Raw genomic sequence first — 6,381 nt, 5'->3', positions numbered from 1 at the left:
TCTATAGCTATTGGCTACGCTGTATGGAGTGTTGCTAGGGTGTTTATTGTATTTAGGCCTCCTTTCTGCAGAGCATTGCAGGCCAGTTGGCTTTGAATGTTAGGCTCTCTGTGAGCCTTCTTGGATGCTGGCCTCAATAAAAAATGTAGTTAGGCTTCCTATCTCCAGTTGAGACCTCCGTTCTTGAGAAGCTCCAGTCTATTGGCGATTTTCCTCTGCATGGTACAGCTCGGCTTGGCTCGGTTTGCATTTCCACTGCAGTTTAGTACCACTTTAAAGTGGGCAAGATTATAGACATGTTGTTTCATTCCATGTCATCTTATCAAACTCTTGCTGGATCCACTCCTCGGCTATCAACGAGAGGAACGTCTGTACTTCCACAACAGACTATGTAACAGCTATTAATTTGCTGTTTTAAAAAAGGATTGTTCATTTGAAACTTTTGTGTTTGTTCAAAAAAAGTTGCGTTCGATCCTCTCTGGCCATGCTGATTTAATCTAGCGAGTCTTGTGCCTTGTGTTATAAGTTCAATGACGCAGGTAGTGACGATTCTCTCCGGCCAATCAGTGACCAGCAGGGTTTATACATCACATTTTGGTAATGATACGACTCGCTTGGAACCTCATCCGAGGTTGTACTGAAAATAGTACCAGGTACCAGGTAATGTACATAGTGGAAATCCCCCAAAAGTGAGCCGATCCATGCCTTACCATGTTGTGGAAAATTGCCATATGGTTGTGTTGCTGGTGCAGGGATTAGGACTCCTTTAAATCTTTGACTTAGTTCAATCAATAAGGCATTTTTCCCTTCAGCATGGTGGCATGAGTATACAGTTCCCCATAGCGCCCTCTAGGGGATGCAGCATAGTGTTCCCATTTAAAAGGGAACATCTCAGGTTACGCATGTAACCATGGTTCTCTGAGAAGGAGAACGAAACGCTGTTTCCCTTTGCCATGGTTCAGGAATTCCTGCATGATTCCTGATGACGTATTTTACAGATGCCCTTTTATACTCTTGGCCGCACCATCTGTAATGTCATAGGATGCCACCTGCAAATGCCAATTTCATTGTTGTGTTTACACTTCAGAAATTCCCCATAGTGGTCTCTAAGAGACACAGTGTCTTGTTCCCCTTCTCAGGGAACCTACATGCGAAATCTGAGAAGTTTTGTGTTGCTTATAGCATTGAACATTTGTAGCCTATCACATTATTTGAGATAAATTATATCTCCGGTCAAACACTGCACTTTTCTTCGGAAACTAGCTTGATAAATCATCTGCCAGACAGTGAGCCTCAATTTCTTTTAATTAGATGCTGACCCACACACTGTCTGAGGTTATTCATGACAAATCTAACTAGTCAGCTCTTCAATAGGCTCTTTCACTCAAACTTCATTAATCAATATCTTTAAATTGATTAATGTCCTGATGATGTCCCCCTAGGCATGTGCTCTTAAAGAAATGTTACTCTCTTCTATATAACATCATGATTTGATCCCAGTTAAGTAAAAGGGATAAGTGTACATTCTGTCATTCTTTATTAACCCTCATTTCGTTCCAAATCGGTATGATATTCTTTCTTCTGTAAAAAAAAATTTTCAGATGAAGGCACTGATTTTAATAATAAATTGCAACTGACACTGTCCAAAAACAAATCAAACCACAATAAAAGTCTTCTGAAGCCGTACAATCATTTAATGTTAAAAAGTTTGTTTGTGAACTGTTTTTCAGTGACAGTCTTCACAACTGGATCATTGAAACTTGAGAACTGTGTCAGTCCTATTCGTGCACAAATCATTAATTGAAAAGATTCTAACATTGTTACTTCCTTCGTGAACATAGCGGTAAGAGTCTGTTTATCACAGAAATTTATAGTTCTTTAGAAGACTATATGAACCAGTTTTATGACACTTTTGTGGAGCTTTTGCACATTTTTTGTCTTTAGAACTTATTATTCAAAATGTCAGTTTTGGACTGCAGAGGGTAAATCAGTTTTCATTTTTACAATTGTTTTTCTCTGAAACAAATGTGAGCAGCTGGTGGTCTGCCTGTGTGAGTCAACAGTTTGCTTCACAACCCTTTGCCTGTTCTGATAAAGATCACTTCAGGCCCTATGACAGTCCCTGCAGTCATTCTGCCTTTCAAACTGAAATACTCTTGTGTCATGTCTCTATATAGCATTATCTAAATTACTAACTTTCAGTAGAGTCAAGGCCATTGAGAACAACAAATCAAAGATTCTGAGTTACATGTCTCACAAACAAATGGTCACTATCAGTCAGAGTCGCAGCTATTTATATCATACCAGGAGAAAATGCACTTGTAAAATAAATTGCTGTTATTGTTTTCACATACCACAAAATTATAAAGCATAGATAGACAGACAACAAAAGGGTCTCTGTCAGATTCATCTGATGTAACCTCTGTCCTTGGGTTGACTTTGCTGTGCTTTGATTCATTTACTCACCCCAGATGGAAGACAAAAATATTCTCTTCACAATCACTCCATCCCTGCTTTCTATACTCACCATCACTGGAAAGAGAGTGATATGAATACAAAACAGTCAAGAAATAAAGAGGGACAGAATCTGATTCATTGTCCCTGTCTAAAGATGGATCCAGGTGGGTGTCCTCTTCTTAGAAACGTGACTTAACTGACCAAACCCTACAGTGCAGTACAGTGCCTTGCAAAATAACCTATTTTAAAAGTAGCATCTTATGCTTTGATGTCTGCTTGACAAAGCCTTGTCTGAAAGTTTAAAATCTCTTTTAAAAGCTTGAAGTCTAAAGGTTTTGAAGTTTAAAAGTCAGGCAGACCAATAAAACTATTAGACTACTGCAAACCTCATCAGACAAAAAAAAAAAAGCATATATTGTTAGCATATTTAGCACATTATTGGCAAGTTACTGGCATGTTAACAACATGTTAACAATTTATTAATCATTTTAGCATGTTACTAGCATGATTCTAGCATTTTTATCACATTGCTTAAGTTGCTAGCATGTTTTAAAAAGTTGTTAGCATGTTTTGTCATGCCATTTCAAAGAACGCAAAGAACAGACTTGCATTCTCGTGGAGTCCGATATAAAATGTTTTATAAAAGTTTCCAATTTGTAATTCAGTTCAATTAAAATGAGATTTTTAAATGTACAGAGCAACAATACAGATCCCTGAAACGTAAATTATTGCAGAGTCAGGACAGTGGATGTGAATGATTAATATCAATAGGAGTAACATCCTTGGCATAAATATGAATGTTTCCGTGACCTAGAATACTGTCTTTTATGGTGATAAAATTGACCATAGTCTCTCCCTCTCAAACAATTAGAAAGCCCTAGAGAGCCCGTTGCAGCAAAAATCAATAGCTGTGCGTGCTTGTTATTTTACTTATTTATTTATTTACCAAACAAATATATGACTGTCATGAAGCTTTTCTTTCAAAGAGGGAATTTTCTTTTCCCCAGCTACTTCATTTATACTCCATTGGTTTTGCATACTATTTCATTTTGACTGAAACCAGTGAGAAATAAAATATCTAAAGAGACTTGAATTTACATACATTCATCTTTAGCTGTATGTACATTCAAGGGCTCTACAGCAATTCAGACTGTAATGCACTTTACATTGCTAGTATTATTTCAAATAATGAGCCAGTAACTGCCTTTGTTATTCCCTCTGCAGTAAGGAAATTAATCATTTGTTGTACTTCAGAATAGAATCTTGAAAAAGCTAATTGTTTTCATTTCTGATGTTCCACAAACCACTTATGATTTCTGAATAAAACAAAAACAACATGTGGCCACTGTCCCACTCTTATTATAATGGTCTTATCCTTTAATGTAACAGTCTTTGGTCCTAGTTCATATCTTAATTTGTGTAAGTAATATGCAATTTGGAAAGAGAAAGCTTGTAAATTTATTTTGGAGGAACATCTATATCCAAGCCAACATTATAGGTGAGTACATTTTAAATGCAAAATACCACCCTATTCTGCATTAACTTATTACTTTCGGTCTTTTAAAGTAATGCCAGAGGATGGTCTTTTTCAAGTTTTACTGTCTTCACAATTGCGAAAATCAGACAAAAATAAATCTTTTTTATCTGTCTCTGATTATTCTTACTTCTATTATTACATGAATCATTTACCTCAATCACCTAAATCATTCTGTACACTTCTCTTGTTCAGGTAATGCACGTTTCTTAGAGCCTGTGGAATATGAGTGTGAAAAAAGAACCTCATACAGATTGTAATGTATTATCTGCTATTCCTTTGAAAAGAGATAAATTGCTAACTCGTGTCCTGATTACAGACTTTTCTGCTGCACAGGTGTCTAAAGGGCAAAATGCTGTCTGCCTTTAAATGTGCCACATTTTAAAATTAATATAATATACACTTAGCATAATCTCTAAGCTTTAAGCCATTATGTGTGGGTGGTTTTGGAAACATTATAATAGTCAAGTCACCTTTATATAGGGCTTTATACAATACAGATTGTGTCAAAGTAGCTTTACAGTGTTAAAAACAAACAGTGCTCTCTTCCACCCTCAATACCCATGGCTGAAGTGCCCTTAAGCAAGGCACTGAACCCCCAACTGCTCCCTGGGTGCTGGATATATAGCTGCCCACTGCTCCGGGTGTGTGTTCACTTTTCACTGCTGTGTGTGTGCACTTGGATGGGTTAAATGCAGACCACCAATTCTGAGTATGGGTTACCATACTTGGCATATGTCACGACTTTCACTTTCACTTTGGGTCCTAAATAGGAAGAGGATATGCAGCTTGCAGTTGATTTTGAAATTCTAGGTATAATCAAGTGGCAGATTTTTTTAGCTCACAGCAGATGTGAAGGCGTATAACATGATAAGAGCTCCCTCAAGCACTGAGACACTAAACCATTCAGTGCTTTATGAGTAATTAGCAAGATTTTCAAATGTATACAATGTTAAACAGGGAGCCAGTGCAGTGTTGGCAGAACTGGGGTAATAAGGTCATACTTCCTGGTTTTAGTAAGAACTCCAGCTGCTGCATAATACCAAAGATCTGCAAACTAGCTGTTTAAGTTAGGAGAGGATGGAGAAATACTGGACATTGGTGTTCATTAGACAATACCTATAACATATTTGGTGGACTAAATGGTCCCTTACTAAAAGTAACCGAGGTTGTACTACAAATAAAACCAAAAAAACATGGTTACTATATAGTTAAACCATGGTAACCAAAAAGTAACCATTGATTTGCTACACTAACCATAGTTTAATCGTGGTATTTGTAGTAAAACTGTGGTTATCAATACGCCAAAAAACAATGGTTAATACACTTTTTCTACAATGTGTAATATTCATAAGGGGTGGATAAACTAAATAAATATCGCATTAATTGAATGCACCTGAAGTAGAGGAAAAAAATCTTTAGGCATGCCTTGAATTGTTACAGCTTAATGTGTATAGACTTGAACAGGGGCTGAGGAAAATAGTGGACTTGACTGAATTACATGATTGATTTATGCCTCAGCATTTATGAAGAACGTGTTTGGAGTGATAGTTCTGTCTGTTGGCAGGAGGCCATTCGTTTCCTGATAAAGGAGAGGCAAAAATAGAGAGATGAACAAATAACTCTCAAAGGCGCATAACAAAGTAAAATACTTGATGAAAGCAATAAAATATTTTTTTCCTGACATTATTCTTTACAATTTAGGGCTAAATTGAATAATTTTCCTAGTAAATATTTAATATATAATAATAAAAAAGATCATATCATGTTTAGTAATTGGAAAAGATTACCCCCCTCAAAATTGTATAGAACAATGCAACAGAGGGCTATAGTTATCAACATTCTATTATTTTATTTATAGACTGGAGCCTATTCAGTAAATCATAGACAAACTCCAAATGATTTTTCATACAGTTTTATGATGCTACAACATTTCTACACATCTTCACTGACACTTTAAAGAGGCAAAGTACCTGAAAATGCATATTTAGGTGCTGCTCTGCTGTACTAACCTTTAAAAGCCTTTTTGGTAAGATAGAAGGCTGAAAATCATTGCAGAGCCACCCTGTGACACTCTCTAAAGTTTAATTATGTTAGAAGGTCATGTGATTAAACTACTCTGGTGTCTACCTTCAAACTTATTGCACAGACTTTTGTGAAGGCCAAAGCACTGGAGGCCTCTAAGTTTTCAGATACTTTCAGGTGGTCAGTGAAGTGTACGCTCTATGAAATTTTCTGAAAAATAGGACCTAATAGGCAGTTAATATGAGGAAATTTTCTGTATAAATATTTCACAGATGTTTTGCCTGTACAAAGGATCAAAGGATAATTAGAACATTTAGATAATGTCCTTGCAGACAATTACCAGAAGGCTAACTTTTCAGTTTTTC

The sequence above is a fragment of the Carassius auratus genome, unplaced genomic scaffold, assembly GCF_003368295.1.
Source record: "Carassius auratus strain Wakin unplaced genomic scaffold, ASM336829v1 scaf_tig00012825, whole genome shotgun sequence".
Taxonomy (NCBI): Eukaryota; Metazoa; Chordata; class Actinopteri; order Cypriniformes; family Cyprinidae; genus Carassius; species Carassius auratus.
The sequence above is the reverse complement of the archived record's forward strand: the minus strand, read 5'-3'. Positions refer to the sequence as shown.